Genomic DNA, 19,821 nt, shown 5'->3' with positions numbered 1-19,821 from the left:
ACCCAAACTTAAGAAAAAAAGTGGAATTTAAGAAGAAATTTAATCTTAAGAACCTTTGGAGAATCCGGCCCCAGATGTTTTTAACAGGAAAATGAAGTTATAAACAGTATTTTGAGCAAACCTATCGTCTGTATGCACTCGGTAATGGTCTGTGTGATGTAGTTTCAGAGAGCGACACTTGAAAAGTGTTATCAAACCTTCTCTGAATGTTTTAAGGAGGTTATTTTTAAGAACGTTAACCGGGGGAAGCCAGCCGGTCTGCAGCGCTCAGTCCTCCACCCCCGCAGTCCTACAGAGCAGCCGGGGCAAGAGACGTTATACTGCATTTTACAAAATGGGTGAATTGGCCCTTTAAATTTTAAAGCCTGGTGGCCAAATTTTCATGCACAGAGAAGTTAAATACTAAAATATAATTCAGTGTGTGTCCCATACTTCTGGTTAGAAGGTCACAGAAGCTGTGCAGTTGTGTGATACTGATGTTTAGTTGCATTATAATGAATTCCATATTTTCAGTGTAGATTTGAACACACACACACACCTGCACTACACACTCGTGTTCACTGATACCAGTGACAACACAGTGAGCTGGACAGCAGACAGAGTGTGTGTCCACCCACAGCTCAGGCAGCATGTCCGCTGATCGTGACGCTGATCCCATGCAAAGAAAAAAACAAATCCAAAAAAACCGGTAGCTTGCGTCCTGAATGCCTGTTGGCTGCTGTGTCTCATATGAAGGCGATGACAGCTGAAATGCTGAAATGTTGTTTTTCTGTTTTAAAGCTTTGTCTTTTGTTCTGCAAAAGCAGACAGATTTCTCCCCGCTAATAAAGGAGTGGAAGCAGCCGCCTGGAGAGGCTTGAGCGAAGCTCCTATCAATTACTGTAATGAGCGGCTGGCCCGACGGCTCCACTGGAACTGTTCAATCAACATTAGACTACTATCCAAAATTCATATTTAAGCAGCTCTGGAAATTCTTTGAACTGATATGAGAATGAGGGCAGCCCAGCGGCTCGGTGGTTTGTGCTGTTTTCTTGCAGCGTGAATCTCGACAAAATCTCGACAAAAACACGACAATGTCCTCATGTTAGCCCAGGTTACCTGGACATGCAGGTGACCTGCTGATTCCTAATCATGTTATTCTAATTCTTCTAAATTGATTATTTTAAATTCAAAAATTGTGAGTGCATGTGTGTTAACCCTGCGATGGACCCACCTTCTGCCCAGTGCATGCTGGAATAGGCTCTTCTCCCAGGGATGATTGATTTTTTTTTTTTTTTTTACCTGGAAATCTCAAAAATGCTAATGATCAGAGCCAAATGAGGACTCCTGAGGCCTTCGGTCAAATTAAAGGTGATGCCTTGGTACCATCAGCTTAAACAAAGTCAGCTGACAGCTTATGGTTATTGTGTTGTTCACATTAGTGTTTGTAATATTATAACCACATTTCCCTGGAACCTCAGTCCCTCTTGTGAGAAGCAGGACTTTTTCTCCTTCAGCCAAACTGACGGCAGGTTGATGAAATGACCACATGACCTCTGAGGCTTCCTGGGAGAAAGCAGGTATGGAGAATGGATGAATGACAGAGGACAGATATTCAGGTCTCAGTGCAGGAAGCAGCTGAGGGTGAGTCAGCTTTCATTTTCTTACTGTATTTGCTGTCAGTGCAGGTTACTGTACCAGCATCTACTCAGCGTCTACATGTTTGCTGGGCAAAATCCCAACGGTGAATCTGTTTCTGAGTGCATGTGTGTGAAGCGATGGTAACGTGTGCTGAGTCAGCCTTCACTGATTAAATAACTGGAAAAAGAGAGAAAACGGAGCTCAAGCCTCTTGACCACGTTCCACGTCAGGTGGGCGTCGTGAGTGGAGTCGTCCATGTTTGCAGAGCCAGGCGAGAGCGGGCTTCACTTTGCTGCTCACACACTGAGGCAGCGCTGCCACACACTCCGTCCAGCTGCAGGACACGCTGAAGCACACACAGCAGAGAGGGGGTTTCTTTTGGTTGGAGAAGAAAACAAAAAGTTTTCAGTGGAAAACAGGTTTTCTTTTTGTTTTCGTACTCTGCATGTCCATTGAACAGATTGGTGGTGTTTTCACTAGAGAGAGATCCAGCTGACAGCAGGCACTCACTAACTGGGTTTCCATCCACCTATTTTTATTCGCATGTTCAGAAATTGCGGGAAAAAAAAAAAAAAAAAACTTAGATGGAAATGCCAGAAATTCGAAAAACGGATGAAAATTCGCAAAAAAGTTTTTATGCTTGGAGGGGGTGGATTTCTCAGCGTATCGATAAAAGAAAATGCAATTTTTTTGCTGTGGAAACTACGCTACATTTTTTTGTTAGTTATTATTAATATTTTTATTAGTCTCTTATTCCTTATTTAGGATGGTTCGGTACGAAGTTAGCGCTGCCAAAATAGTAAGCAGACTTCTCCCAAGAGCCGACAAGTTCAGCAGGAATCTGTCCCTGATCAGCTGTTGAGTGTCAGCTGAGTGTTGTTGTTGTTCAGTGGACACACAGACGCTATCTTATGGCGTCATCTCACGGCACACTCTTCTCCAAACAAAACTAATGGAAACAGGCATAAATTTGCATTTTCTTTTGCGCATTTTGACAAAATTCGCTCAAAAATTTCAATATATTTGGATGGAAACCAACCTACTGTCCTCCCTCCTTCCCTTCGGTCCGGTTCCAGGCTGTATCCAGGCTACGGGCCTTTTCCTCAGCAGCTGTTTGACATGAACCAGCAGGTGAACACAGGTGTGCTGCTGATGACATTAAATAAGGTTCTGTTCCATTTAAGTTTAGCAGAGCCTCTCCAGTGACCCAGAATGCACAGCAGCGGGGCCCCAGCTCAGTTATGGCATATTCACACTGAACGCAGAGTGAATTTTAGTGAAATACAGCCACGGTCCTTCACAATGTGAGGATTTGGCTTTGTTTGTGAATGCACGGCGGGGAAAACTCTGCGCTGGGTCTGAATGCATCATGAGGTCTGAATGCAGTGGAACCTTAATTAATGTCATGAGTAACACCTGTGTTTACCTGCTGTTTCATGCCAAGATGGCTGCTGCTAAAAGGCTCCACTCTTAGATGAAGCTGGAACAGGAACAAACTGCGTCGAATCTGTTTTACTAAACGCAGCTGGACTCGAGCTCTTACATTTCCTTGCTGTCTGTGCTCTTTATAAATAAGCTGGTTGTGCTCGTTTGCCTGTTTGTCTTTTCTGTGGTTTTTAAATCGCTCTGAGATGCCGCTCCAAGTGACGCTAAAACCTCTTGACAAGTTTTCAATTTGGCTTCCTGCTAAAATGCAGAAGCCCAGAGTAAAGGTCAGAAACAGAGAGGAGCATGTGCTGACAGCTCCGTGTTGTTGTTCAGGGGGAAGCTGCGGTGCGATAATGTGCGTCGTCCCCGCACCCCTTCGCCGCCGCAGAGCCCTCAGCTCACATTAGCCTTTCCCCCGGAAAACGGCTCGGAAAGGTCGCTGTCTTTAGAAAATCTCAGCGGAGGCCAGGATCCTTCAGGGGCACCAACCTGTCACACCCCGTCTGCCAGAGCCGAGAGCTGCAGCACAAACGGAGCTGCACCTCCTTCCTCCGCCGCCACATTCTCCACGGCCTCTGATTTTGTGTTTTTTTTTTTATTTATCTGAATTGACGGCTGACATGATGCCGACAAATCTTCAAACCCAGATGACCCACAAACTCCATGTAAAGCTCATTGTTCACATTGAAACTTGTGCAGTTTTTAATCCCCAAAATAAGGCTGCTTTTCCTGAGGTAGGCTTCTTTGAAGATCCAGGAGTTTTTCTGGCGGCGCTGGAGAGAAGCGGCGCTTTAATCTGACAGCAGCGGCGAGGAAGCTGTGGTGCCAGAGGAGAGAAGACAAGGTTATCAGGCTGAAGCTGATAGCTGCTATTTAATATTTAATCCTCAACTCCAGCGCTGATATCTCAGCTCTGGGAAGCTTCTCGGCCCACAAAAGACTCCTCCAGACATTCAGCACCTATAAATAATTAAAAGTTTCATTTTGAACGGAGAGAGGAGCTCACTTACTGACACTGATTTCATGTGTGTGATTCTGCAATTGTAGTGCTTTTTTTTTTTTTGTACGTTGAAATATGCAGACACATCAAACACAGTCTGGTTTGCGTGTGTGTGTGCATGTGTGTGTGTGCCGGTGACAGTGTCAGACTGTGGTGACGGGGCATGACCAGCAGCTTGGATGATGGGAGCGGGGTGGCTGATCTGATGCAGCGAGTCGCAGGGCATGTCAGTCAGCGTTAGCATCACTTCTCCACCTCCCTCTCCTCACCTGGATAAAACTCCTGAAGCAGTCTCATGCAGCCCAACACCGAGCCCAGACAGCAGGGAGGAAGACAGAGGAGGAGGAGGAGGCACGCTCAGGGTAGACAGCTATACTCATTTGATTTTAAGGGCCTATTAAAAATGCTCGGTCTGTGCCGTCCGCCTCAGATATGACAGATGTCTTGCCGTTTGCTTGTTTCAGTGAGAAGTTAAATACGTAGTTTGTCTCTTGCACACCTTGCACCAGAACTGAACTCACAGAGAAGAGGAGCTCCTGAGTGAATAAATTAACATTTCATGACACAGTTTGCCAATACACACACTTTATCTACACTGCAAAAAGTCCAAATCTTACCAAGATTATTTGTCTTATTTCAAGTAAAAATGTCTTATTTCTAGTCAAAATATCTCATTACACTTAAAATAAGACATGATCAGCTCTGAAATAACTTGTCTTTAGACAATTTTCACCTGTTTCAAGTGAAAATCGACTTGAAACAAGTGAAAATTAGCTTGAAACAAGAAACAAATTTTGCCAATGGAACAAGCAAATTTTTCCTTGTGACACAAGTGAACAAGTAAAAATTTGCTTGTTCCATTGGCAAAATTTGTTTCTTGTTTTGTTTCTTGATATTTTGACTAGAAATAAGACATTTTTACTTGAAATAAGACAAATAATCTTGGTAAGATTTTGACTTTTTGCAGTGTAACACGGAAATCATGGAGCTAATTTCCTGCAGTGGAGTTTTATGAGTATCATGTTGACCGTGTGATATGAGACCAGTTATTGACTGGGATGTTATATCTCATAATATTGTGATATTCCTGGTTTAAAGGGTTGGTCAAAGTTGAAAACAGGGATTTTCTTATTTAGTGTTATTGAGTTCATGAGTTCTGTCTTCATCCTCCACCAACATCAGAGGGTTCCTATAATCCTCTCACTGTGATAAAATGGACTTTTCGGGTCTGGTTTTCTGCAGTGATCCGCTCCAGCAGGGCAGGACGGGCTTCAGTTCACCGTGTAGAGAAACAATATCGTCTGGACCCTCAAGTCCAACAGCTGCCCAGTATCCCGCTTTGCTGGACCACTAAAATAAAACCTAGATTATATTTTTACAGCATTACTTACTAGATTTATGTTGGTGCCATGCTGTTGTTTTGACAGCCCATTATTCTTTAATGGGCTGGTTAGCTCGACCCACCATCTTATCAGGAAAACGAAGGCTCATTACTCTGAAACACACACTGCACACTCTGCTGCTGCACCCCTGTGGAGGAAAGCATCCACCCCTGTCTCACCTTCACCTGAGGCACACCTGCCTGACCTGGACCAAACTCACAGACTATATCTTTGGCAAATATATCAATATCAGCACTGTGACTATATCGTAAGGACTATTTGTGTTTTCACGAGATGTTAACACACAAAAGATCAGTATGTGTGTGTGTGTGGATATGATGACACAGTAGGTAGAGCTGTGTTTCATTATATTTTTTACATCCAGTGATGACGAAAAAATGACTATTCCCTTATTTACCTTTATTTGCTTCATCATCACAGCCACATTACTGATGATGGTTTAAAAAAGTTATGAAAATATGAACTGTCAGCCTTACATCATCACAATACTGAGGGCGATATATTTGGACAAACATGTTGTAATAGTTGATATGGTCATAATTAAAGATATTCCATGCTGATTAAATAAAAAAAGTTGATAAAAAAAAAAAAAAAAAGCATGTATGGACAGGCTCGGCCCAAAAGGTATCAACTTTCAAAAACCCAAATCAGTCAAAGCCTGAAGTGGAACCAATAAAACATAAAGCAGCCGTGTTGGGCTTGAATTCTTCCTCTGGGTGTTTGAGATGTGCCTCCTCACGCACGCTGGGACTGATGGGAGGCCAACATGCTTGTCCAGCATTGTCATGTCAGTTTTGACGTGTATTTTGTGCAAAGCAGCGACAGAAGCAGGGAAAACGCAAGATATTCTTCTATATCTGTTACCACACTGCAAAAAACATATCCAACATCTGGCAGCAGGGTGATTTGCAAGTGTTTTCTTCATCCAGGTGTCCTTTTTTTAATGGGAGTTGAGCAAAATGCCTCGTTTCAAGATAATAGCATTTGTATTATGAGACTTGCCTAAAAGCAAAATGGTCCTAATCTGTGGAAGGTTGATAGGATTGTTGATCGGTACCAAGAGCAGCAGGATGATGAGGTGAACACGGACTCCCTGCTTTGGCTTCTCTAGCTCAGGGGAAGGATTCGTAAAAGCAGCTTTGTCGTGTTGAGCTCCGACTTTCCAGCTGATTTTCGGGCGGATTTTCTAGTATGTGGGGCAAACTGGAGGAAGACGACGGAGGAAACGGTCTTCTCCACGCTCGCTGCTTTCAGGTTTCTTATCAGACAGAGCCGCTCTGTCTCTCTGCTGCCCTCCCTCCTTTCTCTGCTCTGCCTTTGTTTTGTGTCGTTTCCTCTCGGCCTTGTTTGTGCCCCCGTCAGCCCCGTTCCTTTACCTTTATCTCCCCCTGCTGTCCTACTTTCCAGGTATTGATTTGGTGATTGTACGTTAGATTGGATGCTTCCCATCCACATGACCGTGTAATTGATTTCCTGTCTGACAGGAAGCATGTCTCCGAGCCTCGTTGTCCTCGCGTCCCCTCATCCTGCTTCACTGTGATTGGATGACTGGAGCTGACAGGCTGGCCCCGAACTGCTCCGTCTGTCCATAGGATCAGCCAAAAATAACACCGACCTGTACGCGGCGCAGTCATATCTAATCTTATGATGTGGCTGAGAGAGAAAACAAGATGCCAGAGGGGGAAATGAAACCAGTGATGAGCTGTGGAAGTTAAGATACCAGCAGCAAACTGAAGCCTGAAACGCCACAGTGACTTTGATGAAATATGTAAGCGCTGGATTGTTTTTGAATGTGTTGAACGGGGCTAATCACATGTAATTGTACTGATTTAAAGGGACACTTCACTTCCCCCCGGCTGGTGAGTAGCACAGTGCTGGTGCTGCTTATTTACACGATGTTGCTATGGTGATATTTACGGCCATAGACTCTCAAACCAGGTCTTTAAAACAGACCGTTAGCAAGTGATCAGATTGGATTTGTGCGTGCAGACATCACCGACCTATCTGCACGGGTTGCTATGGTAACGGCGTAAGGTATCAGCAGCTGCGTACTCCAGTGACGCGGCGGCAGGACACACGCCCGGCAGCCTCGGACCAGAGCGGCAGCAGGCGGTTTATTTCGGGGTGTGTCGCTGTGTGTCGTCCTCTGCTCCGCCACGCTGACGCTCGGCCGTCACTCAGGATCTGACGCCGTCGCTGTGTGTCGCCTCGCCGCTGACGCAAAACACACTCTGAAACCTGACCGAGTGTCCGGAGCATCCGGACTGAGACACAGCGACAGAAATCTGGTTGGAATCTCATTTCAAACCTCCTCCACATGTGGTTTGGATCTGATCCGTCCAGACTTCCTAACATCAATCGGAGTGAATCTGGATCTGACAAAAAACAGATTTGGGCCGGCAGTCTGCACAAGGCCTGTCTATCTGACAGCTCAAGAACAATACCTGATAGAAACGTCATGCTTATATCTGAATTCGATTTTGGAGCACCATGCTGCATAAATTAGCATTTTAACGAGAATCCTGAATTACAGTTTAGCCAGCGGTGTTTGAGGGCAGCAGCTACATGCGACGTAACTGCTGCAGCGCAGAAAAGCAGCAGCTATCTGAGAGAAAATGGTGCAAATATTGGAGCTCTGGATCCAAATGATGAGCTTAAGAACACATATACGATGCTGTTTCATATTGAATTTCATATTGACTTTTTTCCCCTTTAAGAAACATTCTCTATTCACTGCTGTGTGTTATACTGACACTCAAACTTCACCAGTGTTGAAACTGACAAAAGAATGAGTATATGTAGACGATATTTGTATGTTTGGGTGAACTATTCCTTTAATGTAAGTAATGTTTAATATAATGGTAATTGTGGTGGTAGATTAGGCAGCTAAAGCTTTTGTTTTTGATGTAATGATCATTCTATGGGCCTAAATCTTCTCATCTGACTTTAAAAGTGGAGCACGATTAGATAAAGCTTGTGCTCGTTGCAGATTTGGCTGCAACTACGTGCAAGATCTCTAATTTGGCTTCGACGAGCTGCTTGTGATGTGAGGGGGGCATGAGGAAATCTGCTTTCATGTACAAACAGGAAGACAAAAGACACAGTTAGGCAGAACAATTATGTCACGGCTGTGGCATTATAAACTTTTTCGAGACAGTCGACACCCCTCCCACCCGAGCTCGGGGGTGTACATTCTGTTTTGTGAAGAGCCCCCATGTATAGAATGAGCCACTAACTGCCACTAAAACACGTATGACAGCACAGGACACGCAGAATTTGACTTGCGAGAGGCTGGAAAAATAAATATGTGTAATGTGAAAACAGCAGAAAAGAGAGGGTAAGCCAGACCCGATGGGACTAAGCCGGGTTGTCATGGCAACCCTGTCTGGGCAGAAGTAAAAAGAAAAAAAACACGAAGGAGGGGAGGAAGAAGAAATTAGGACAGGTTCAATTTGTTCTCCTCAGCAAACTGCTGTAAAGGCAAACTGGTTTCTCCCCCCCAAAAAACCTCCTCTCTCTGAAAGGGTTGTTTTTTTTGGGCTCCTTTGTGAAGGGGCCGAGGCTCAGAGCACAGAGAGGCTGCTAAATAACGTCTGACACTTTGGCCGGTTTAAGGACAGAGGGGCTGTGAGGCTCGGCCCTGCACACCTCGCTCCTCACTGCCAAGAGGAGAACGCGAAGAGAGACCAGACGAAACATAAATGACCCCACCAGGGGAAATTAGGACGCCGCTGCTGCAAATAGTACCAGGACACAGCAAAAGGAAGAGGAATATTAATAAGATTCAAAATATGCCAAAAACATCAGATGTGACATATATAGAGTATAATGAGAAACGTGGAAATAACGGGATATTTTTAATGTGTAACGTTAGAGGAGCATGAGGGCATGTGAATTCACTTCCTTATATAATATGTGCATCATATTCAGATCCGCAGGTCAGACATTATTATGTGCGATGTAAAATATACTTCACCTCGGCAGATATTTACACACCAGCACATGCACACATGCAGAAATGTCTCACATACTGCTGACATACACTCACAGTTAGACCGTGATTGACAGACAGGTGTAATTTGTGAGCCATGTGATCAGCGTGTAGTCTCAGGGCGACCAGAGGCTCGGCAGAGAGACTCCCAGCACAAAGCAGCAAGGAGGATGGCAGCAGTATCTTTCCACAGGCAGGCAGTGGCGTCACCGGGACAAATATAGCCGGCGTAATGCAATGGTAATTGATTTCATTACATAAGCTTGTCAGAGTGAATAGAGACAGTGAGAAAAAGAGGGATGAGATGGGGTGGAATGAGGAGAGAGGACAAGAGGGAGACAGAGGAGGGGTGAAGGAGCGGTGAGGAGAGGAAGGCGAAATGTCAAGAAGGCGAGAGGGAAGGAGAGAGACGAGCTGGAAAGAGAGAGAGAGAGAGAGGAAAACTAGCCGGTGAGGGGTGAGACAGAGGCAAACAGGGAGGCAGACGCTGTCACACAGGTCGGACAGAGAGAATAATACAGACTCAAAAGGTCAAAGCAAATTACAGTCACCTCTGTGTCTAACTGTGAGGCTTTTTCATGCACCTGTTCTGTTGTGTGATGTCACCATTCCTCAGGCGTCTCCTTGACAACCATTAAAACCTCGTCCAGCGCAGTGCCACACACACCGTGCGTACAGCCTCTCCCTTAGATTTGAATCAGCAGATGATTTATGATCATTAGAAAACTGTGTCTGCATCAGGGGAGAACCGGGTAAATACAGGGTTTTTTCTTTTTTTTTTTTCATAGTTATTATAGTTTTGTATTTTTCATTAGTTTTAGTGTCGTTTTTAGTTGTTTCAATGTTAGTTTTTTTATTATTATTATAATATGATGGGTGTTTGACCAAGCTGAAAAAAACTGAAACAGAAGTCATTTTCTGTGCATTTTTATTTTAGTTTACTTAGTTTTGTGAGAACACCATATCAGTATGGTTAGTTTTTTTTTTTTCTTTTTTTTTTTTCTAGTGTCTAGTTTTTTTTTTATTTTATTTTGGTGAACTAAAATGTTTTATCACATCTAGTTTTGGTTGAACATAACACCCTTGGTCCATGCACAGAAATTAAAGGATAGATTTTGACTGATGCAGGTTCAGAGGCGGCCCCTCTTGCCCCCAGGCGGGGTAAAGTGCTCATGAGGACGGGGCAGCTTCAGCCCTGCATCCTCCAGACCAGGACCACTTTTTGCTGTTTCATCATGAAGCTCTCGGGCTGCTTCACCTTTCTTAATGACTCTCTTTCCTGCCAACTGGTCATTCATGCGTTCCACTGCCGCAGCCAAATCCACTTCCCCTCTGACTCTTGCTTGGCTGTGCCTCTTAAATCATCCAAAAGGGCTCAGCAACGTGATATCATGTGATGGCATTCAAATAGCACACAGAAAATATGAATATTATTTTGATTGGGGCTAATTTGAACTATTGGCTTACAGTGCCTGAAAGCTGCTGGCACAAAACTGCTTCACACACTCATGCTACCTCATGGTTATGCCAAGCCCATGACCTCAAATTGTAGCTTATAGAGTGAGAAATTAAAATGCAATAAACTTAAATAAATAAAAGTTTTATTACTGTTAGGATAAAAGACTGAAGACATTTTAACCACAACGACTTAACTTGTGGAAACAAAAATCACTGCTGTGGTCCTGGTTTGCTGACTTCTCCATCACAGCCCAGGTGAAATGAAGCGTACATTTTAATCTGTGGTCACATGGTCTGCTTACGTTTTACCCACTGCAAGGCTCCAGACCAAAAATAAATAAATAAATAAATAAATAAAAGCTAAATAAACAAATTAAATAAGTAAATAAACTACTAAGAATCATAATAAAGTTACAAATTAAAAAAATACAGCAAAAGAAACCATAATAGTAATTATATATAGAAACAATAATAATTATATATGTATATATATATATATATACTATGCGTGACAGGTGAACAGGCTTAGAGAACGCCAAAGTTCCAAAGAATTAGCTGAAATATGATATAAAACACAGATTGATATGGTTTAGAGAATGAAAATTGTTTTTTCATTTAAGACTGAGGTTATAAAGTGAATACCTCTGAGAAAGACGGAAGTAAGCTAACAAACAGAGAAGAGTGAAGGGCGAGACAGGTGACTGAGTCAGCCGGGACAATGAACCGAGAAGATCTCGCTGAGTTAATTTGCACGATAATGCGAGAAGAAATTGCCACGGCGCTTAACAATTTGAATTTGCAGCTGCAACTTACTGGGTGGAATAGCAAGATTGTAGCCATCCAAAACGAACATGGGATTATTGCAACGTGGAAGCGTTTAGGAACCGCAGCGACTCGGCCACCAGGGGGCGGCACCACGTGAAGTTACAGAGCGGGGTCGCCGAGCGCCGAGGCTCAAAGTGCGTAAAAGTGTCTGACGCTCTGCCGCCTCAGTAACTGCAGAGCTCCAAACCTCCTCTGGCATCAACATCAGCACAGAAACTGAGCGCCGGGAGCTTTATGGCCGAGGGTTTCCATGGGTGAGCTGGAGGAGGGATAACGCTGTGGGCTGGTTTTTCGGGGCTCTGCCTCGGCCCCTCAGTTCGACTGAAGGGAAATCTTAACGCTTCAGCTCACCGAGACATTTTAGTCTATTCTCTACTTCCAGCTTTGTGGGACCAGTTTGGGAAGGCCCTTTTCTGTCCCAGCATGACTGAGCCCCAGTGCACAAAGCAGCTCCACAAAGGCATGGCTGGCTGAGTTTGGGGTGGAAGAACTGGACTGGAAAGGGAGACCAACTCCATATTAATGCCTCTGGACTTAGAACGGGAGGTCAGAGGAGGTCCTGGAGGTGGATTGTGGAGGTGGACCAGGACTTTTGTCCATTTAGTGTACATACCCATGCCCTGGCCATTAACCAGCTAAACAGTTAGCCACACTGTCACAGCACTGGGGTGAGTTTCCAAAACGGCTTAATTAAAAAATAAAAACAAAAATACTGAATACACTGCCGTCACTGGTGACTGGCAGTAAAAAACTAGTCGCAAAATCAAACAGTTTGGCACAACCAGTCGCCATCTGGAGCCCTGCTCTGGCACGAGTTCCTCCTCCATGTGAAGGCAACATTAAACCAACTAACTGTGGCTCAAATGTGTCTGTGATCTGTGCCGCCGTCAGCTTTAGTGAGTTTTACAGAAAACTACTAACTTTTTCTGCTTTTGGAAGAATATTTGTGTTCGCACCAATGCAATTTAGCAACAGTGTGATATAACGGAAGGTAGCCTCCTCTGTTCCACACCTCTAACGAGAGTCCAGTCCTCTGAGTGGGGGTCTGACAGTCAGATACATTAATTTATTAATGTGACTGTAAAGATGTAGGCTAAATTCATTGTTAATCATTTTGTCGTCTCCCCTCCATCAGTGCCTGAACACACTCTGCCTCCTAATGTATTCGTCTGGTATGCAAATTAGGCAATAACACCATCCAGCAGCCAATAGCAGCCGTCCTCACAGAGCAGCTGACAGAGTTTCAGCTCCTGGCCCGCTCTGAGGAAGAGGATGAGGCTGAAGAGCGGCGCCATGCCGGCCTGTTTTCTGTTGAATGGGTAAATGCCGGCAGACTTACTTACTTTTTTCCTAGGACAGTGACGGCGTTCATTCCGTCACCATCCTAGGAAACAAGAACTCGCTGCCAGGGAGGAGGGGCCAGCCCTCAATGTTTACAAACCACAACGATAAATCCTCCTCATCCTGCGTTAAATATACTCTACTGTCTGTCTGTCTGTCTGAGTCACCCTGACAGCAGGACGACCTGAGTGTCCGCCCTCTGAATGGATCGTCTGAACAAAAAAGCTTAAAGCTGCCGAATGTGGCGTCAGGAACACAGCGTTACCCAGTTTCACACGTTGCACAGATTTCTCGGAGCGAGCTCATGAAAAGGTTAACGTGCTAACCCACTTCGCAGGCTGCAGCAGAAGATGTCTGACACCTCCGGCCTTCGTGGAAGATCATTTCTCCTGTAATGTCACAGAGACACGCTGACCTGCCTGTGTGGTTTTGGCTTTAATAAACACAGCTGTGCTACGTGACGCAACAGATAAAAGCACAGAGGCGGATTCATACGCACCGCAGACGGTGAGACGGTGATGGACAGGAGAGACAGACAGCTGGACCAGAGCGGGCAAACGAAACAGACGAGAGATCAGACTGAAGCTTTGGCAGGGAGAGAATGAGCAAAACAACATGACGGGATGTTGGGGTGAAATGAGGTTAATCCTTGAACATCCTCATTTCATCTTTTTGGGGACATCTCTGCTGCTGAGTGAGGAAGAACAGAGGAGAGAAAGACAGAGGATAAGTGAGGCTGGCAGGGAGGAGAGGAGGAGAGGGAGGGCTGGCGCTGTTTGGTGTCCGCTTCCTAATTAATACTTCTCATGGCACCAGTCCACTTTCCACAGAAAGGTCATCCTCACACAGTTAATAAACTGGTCACGATGGGAGGGAGAGAGGAATGAAAGGGGGAGGAGAAAAGATGGAGGAGAGAGGACAAAGATAGAGAGAAACAGGGTCTGAGTTTTTTCTGTGTTTTTTCATGCCCGCTTTCAGAATCGAGCTATTGATCGTCGGCAAAAATCCCCCAAAATTCCAAGTATTCAGTCTCTCCTCGAGCACTGTGCTCTGTCTGGGCGAAGCAGCACTGAACATGGAACAGAAGAGCTATTGTGCAGCCTGATCCAAACGTACCATTAGAATCAGGTCAGGTTAAAGGGAGGATTCACCCATTTTGAAAAGCGTGGTATTACTCCCTTCCAATGAGCTGTGAAAGGAAAAACCAAAAAATTACATGTGTTAAAACAGCAATGTTACAAACCTGACATGTGAGGTTATTATTAGCATACTGTAATCTGTGGTCTGTTTAAAGCCAGGGGTACACAAAGAGCCTGTTTATGCAGTTAAATCAAAAATCCACCCTGAACCAGAATTCACTGTTCTCATGATCTTAGACATATTTAGTCGAGACTTCAATCAAATGTATCAACGAGCTTCACGTGGTGATTTTCCAGTAATATGGCTGCATTATTTAGTTTAGAGCTTGGTGTCCGAACGAGAAAATCTGCTCATTTCGGTACGAAGGCTCCAGCGATCTTTCTCCTTCACATTTTTTTGGAGCCAATAAATGACACATCACTGCTGTCACTTGCAGATGCAGACTCATAAATAGCCCTGAAAACAAAAAAATATATAAATTCATGACTGTTTGAGGATTGATTTCCCCTTCAGAGCAGTTATGGCTCTCACACTCGAGGGTCAGGCAAGCACACACACACTTCAGCAGCTGCTGTGTGTGAATGACTAAGTGGCATCTGGGCTTTGTCTCCTAACGTGTTGGAGATAAACAGACCGTTTACGCTGAACGACTGCCAGAGGGGTTGCTAAAGGTTGCTGGAGAGAGGAAGGCTGGAGGTTGGAGTTTGTTATGTACAAAGAAGGAAAAAGACAGAACGAGATGTGTGGTGCTCTCAGCTGATGCCACAGTAAAAAGCTGCGGGCCCTGCGGTGGACGGAGTGTGTTCTGCAGCCGGAGCAGCTGGAAGTGACCACTGCCAGCACACGGTCTCATACTCCTGCAGCATTTCTCAGGATTGGTTTTGTCGCAGCTCTTTGTGCCACAATACAGGCTGAACATTCATAAAGACGCCCCGGGTCAGAAGTCAAAAAAAAAAAAAAAAAAAAAAAAAAAAGATGCACTAACCCCAGAAATAGTGGCAAAAGAAGACAGTGCCACTACATCTTACATCTCCAAATTCAACCCTGCGCTCAGGCACGTCTGTTCTGCCACATGAGAAAACATAAAAAATGGCTCCATGGTGACTTTTTAATCTCACAATTGCCACTTAATAACCCTGAATGTTGACTTTTTTCCTTCTTCTCCTTGCTGGCTGTTCATTTTAGTGAGTTGCTCCCCCGGCTCCTGTATAATACTGTGTGACTCTTCTAGTAATGTAAATCTCAAAATTCTGAGATATTAAGTCACATGAGAAAATACCTCACAATTTAGCAGTAACAAAAGCTTTTTCCTGTGCAGGCAGCCAGCAGCACAGCGCCTCAGTGCTGGTGGAAATCTTCCGAATTTAACATCATTTTACAATCGCTGATTTCACATCAGCTGATTATGTCTTCACGGTAAATATTGGCCTGTGTAACAATGACAGTAATATTCCAGTATTTAAATACTTAAATACTGATAAGTATTTAAGTATTTAGTGATGATTTTATCGCATTTAGCCTCACTGATCGCTTTATATTCTTCTCTGTTGAGTGCTCAGCACTGCCTCCGATGGACAAAAGCCTGTACTGCACTCTGTCTGTCTGTCAGTGAGGTTTGGTTTTCTCTCTCCAGACTTTAGTGTCACCAGGCTGAAGAAGCGACACGGCAGCTAGTGAACTCTTTCAGCTGCGTCAGGGTCATCTCCAGTCTCACTTCCCTCCTGTCTCAGGCCAGACAGAGGCAGCCGCACACTGAGTAACCTTCCTGAGGCAGCGTGGGACATTATATAGCAGCTAATGAACCTCTGGAACTCCTCTACCTTTGATACAGGTGTATTATAGACTGTCGCCATGTTAGCTGGTCTTCTGGTAGTTCTATCCTCTCTGTGTTTCCAGTAAACACACAGAGACAGCACACAGAGTGCAACACAGCTCTCAGTGTGTGACTGTCACCTGCCTCCTGCTGTATGTCCTGAATCTCGTCCTTCAGTGTTGTATCTCTTCACGTCTCTAAGCTTTTGACAGGCGTCTCCAAAACTGTTGTAGAGCCTTTTGCCGTTTTCCCCGTTGGTCCTGATGCTCCTGACCCTGCTGAGTGTGTTCACCTCATGGCAGAAGGTGCTGCTGCAGTCACAGGTGTATGATTGCTGTATCCCCAGATGGGTGGGTGGTGCAGCCCACCCGGCAGTCTCTGTCTGCTCAACTCCCAGCCTTAACAATAACCTCCACTGCCATCATGAAAGGCAGAGGAGAAACTGTGCACCCAACATGCCCTTCTCCAGCTGCTCATGCTGTAGTTTGTGTGGTGAAGCACATCTGAATATCCTGAATAATAATAAATACACCCTGGCCAGATTTTTAATGATAGTTGGAGCTCTGAAAAAAAAATCCAAAGCCTCCCACAGTAAGGTATGTGGCACAGAGCCAGTGGCATGAGCGCAGCCAAAAACACCTCATTTCTCTTGCTTGTATGATTGAATTTGGTGCCAAATCAAACTTGTCAACTCTGAGCCGCAAGAAAAGCCAGGTAATCCAGTTTGTGCCGTTCAATTAATGCACTGCTCTCTCTGTGTCTTGACACAGTTTGTTCCACCACACTAAAGAAAAACCTCCCCTCTACATTAAGGAGGCAAAGAGGCCAAAACTGACTAATGTCTGCTGTTTTTTCTCATCTAGTCTTCATCAGTCCAGTTGGGATGTGTGGGAGCAGTCCTATGGCGGCAATGCATTTCTCCATTTAACCCCTTGAACTCTAATTGTCCCTTAACTTTTCTTTAAGTCGCTTCAAAGTGAGAAAAATATCTATTTGACACTGTATGACAGTGTCACATACATATTCTGTATCTGCTGGTTGCAGTTCTTAAATTGAGGAAAATATTCAAAGACAAAATGCTGTTGTTTTTTGTTTTTGTTTGTTTGTTTGTTTGTTGGGAGTGCCACCAGTGTAAAGGCTAAAGCTTGAAAACCTCGCTGATGCTGCTCATTCTCATTCCCACGGCATCAAATAGCACAGCCTGGTCACGCCTGGTCACACCCTGCTGCAGCCGACGCCTCAGAGCCACAGGCCCCCCTCAGTGTGCTCACAGGACATGAGGTGGTGATGAGGTATAACATGTAAACCACAGGATGTTCACACACGACACCTGAGTTCAGTTCCCGTTTCAAGCGAGCTCTTCCGTGTGGGACTGAGACCGTGTCCAGTTTCTGCTGTAGTGTGTGAACCTCTCCATAACCTAAACAGGATGTGACCAAGCTGCGGTGTTTGCAGTAGTTGCCTGAACTTGATCATATGGCCTGTGTGGGTTTTACAATAACTGTATGAAATATTACTCATTCAAAGCAGGGGATTTAATATGATATATTTTTGGAACTATTTCTAATGAACTGCCTGGTTTCCCTCTGCTGTGCAGTGATGCTGGGCTGTGCACCGCCTCCCATCACCAAAACTTTAACTTCCTGTTCAAACAGGGAAAGTAGCTGCTCCTTCTTCAGAACTGGTATTTTATGCGGTTGTTGTTTTTTTGTGAATATTTGGCCAGACTCCTACCCATGAGCGCCAGACGCTGCAGGCACGATGACTCACCATTTATTTTTAGAACTGATACAAGTTCTCATTTTCTCACCTTTTAGATAATGCTAGCAGGATGCAAGCGCTGCGATCACTCCTTACAGTGTATTAGAGTGTGTGCTGCAGTATTAGGCTGCCCACCACATCTTCACATAGTGTGTGTGTGTGTGTCCACAACACATAGCATGTGTTTGAGACTTTCATTTCACAAAATGTAGTGAGACCATGGTGGTTTTCTGGTGTGTGTGTGTATGTGTGTGTGTGTGTTGGTGTAGTGGCGTCACAATCACTCAGTCTAGCAATGCCCCAGTTGGGAACAGTGTTTTTTTTTTTTGTTTGTTTGTTTTTTTTAAGAGGTGACATGAAAGAGCTGAAATTTTTGATGAGAAAATCCATTGATTAACTGAAATAAAAATAAAAATTAACATTTGCAGAATGAGTCCACACCAGCAGAAACCCTCTGCTGCACTGCCCTCTAGGGTTTAAACCCTCAGGCATGTTGCACCTGGTGCCACGCCCGCTCGGTGCCGTGGCCTCAGACGGCCGCTCAGCGCGCCTGAAGCTTTCTGCTGTGAGTGACGGCCTCTCTGTCAGCAGAGCGGGAGCTGCAGCGAGACGTGTCGCTCTATTTGAAGTTAAACCGAGCAGAGCAGCTGTGTTGTCGTCACTGACCACTCTCACGTCAAAGAATCCTACATAATGAAAAAGCACGTTTCACTTAAATGCTGCTTCTCATATGCACATTTTGACTTTTTTAATCCAACACTGTGACACCTGAAGTGACTTATACTAACAGCATATCAGGAACAAATAAGACCTTTCATCTGACCTGAGATAGGATTTTTAGTTAAAAAAAAAAAAAAAAAAAAAAAGACAAATACTAAAACTACAACTGAAATGAAAACTAAAGTAAAACTAGTCATTTTCAGAAAATAAAAGCTACAGCTGTACATGTCCTGAAACTGAATTCTGAAATCCCAAGTTCATGAAGACTGAACTGAAAAGTGAGAACTGAGATGACCCCGGCTGCGAGCCGACACACCGGCCGGTCTGAGTGACAGCGTCTGTGACTGAGTGTGTGTTTGTGCGCGCTCTGTCATTGTCAGTGGCTGTGTGTGACCTCAGAGGAAGAGGACACTTTAATTAAATCTTAATACACACTCAGTCTCTTTGTTGTCTGTAGGGCAACAAAGTCTGTGAAGGCTGGGGGATGGCTGGCTGGCTGGCTGGTGGTCACTGAGGGCTTAGGCTAAAGGTCAGGGCTGGGTGTCTGGCCTGTAGGTCATGGGGCACGTGTAGAGTCTCAGGGGTACCAGGGGCGCAACACCCAGCCTGAACACATGTGAGCATGTTTTTGTGTGATTTCTGCCCAGAGCTCTAAGTGTCAAAGCTTAAAGTTTTCCCACTAAGAACAAACACCGGAGGAGGAGAGATGTGCAGGCAGTGCCTCTGTTTTTTTTTTCTTCTCCCAGGAGGCAGGAAAAAGATCCAGCATCGATCCTTCTCAAGCTGGCCTTACAGATCAGGCGGGGTCGTGTCTGGCCTGTGAGGCTGCAGGGATCAGGGCTGAAGTCACGGCGGTGCTGATGTTGAGGTGGCAGTGGGGTCGGGGGGTTGGTGCTGAGAAAAATGTGCCGGAGGACATTTTTGGAAAAACAAGTGGTTAGGGTTAGCACTGCAGAAACACAGCCGGTGTGCATCAGTCTGAGCAGCTCCTGTACTCACCTGACACAGCAGCAGTGGTGCAGCTCACGATCAATAAAATGTAAGCCTTTCGATGGTACAGTTGGCTCAGACTAATGTGGATTACGGATGTGGGATTAAGCTTAACCTTGTGGCCGGTGGAAGAACAAAACAACTTAATGTAAACCAATAATGCTAACATGCTCATCATACTGCTATTGCATATGTTATTACAAAAGCACTAACATGCTAACGCTGTTTCCAGAATTTCCCTGGTTGGGATCAATAAAGTATATCTATCTATCTATCTATCTATCTATTAGCACAAACACAAACACATCAGGGTTTCTGTGTCAGCATTAGT

The 19,821-nt window shown here is 44.7% G+C and overlaps 1 protein-coding gene across 4 annotated transcripts in view; it reads left to right on the top strand.

Annotated features, from left to right (window-relative positions):
- The window catches only part of ndrg4 (NDRG family member 4), a 59,346-nt gene that overhangs the window by 7,602 nt on the left and 31,923 nt on the right, over positions 1-19,821 (top strand). The window lies entirely within an intron of this gene.

Source organism: Myripristis murdjan, chromosome 6 (assembly GCF_902150065.1).
Source record: "Myripristis murdjan chromosome 6, fMyrMur1.1, whole genome shotgun sequence".
NCBI lineage: Eukaryota > Metazoa > Chordata > Actinopteri > Holocentriformes > Holocentridae > Myripristis > Myripristis murdjan.
The sequence above is the reverse complement of the archived record's forward strand: the minus strand, read 5'-3'. Positions and strand labels throughout refer to the sequence as shown.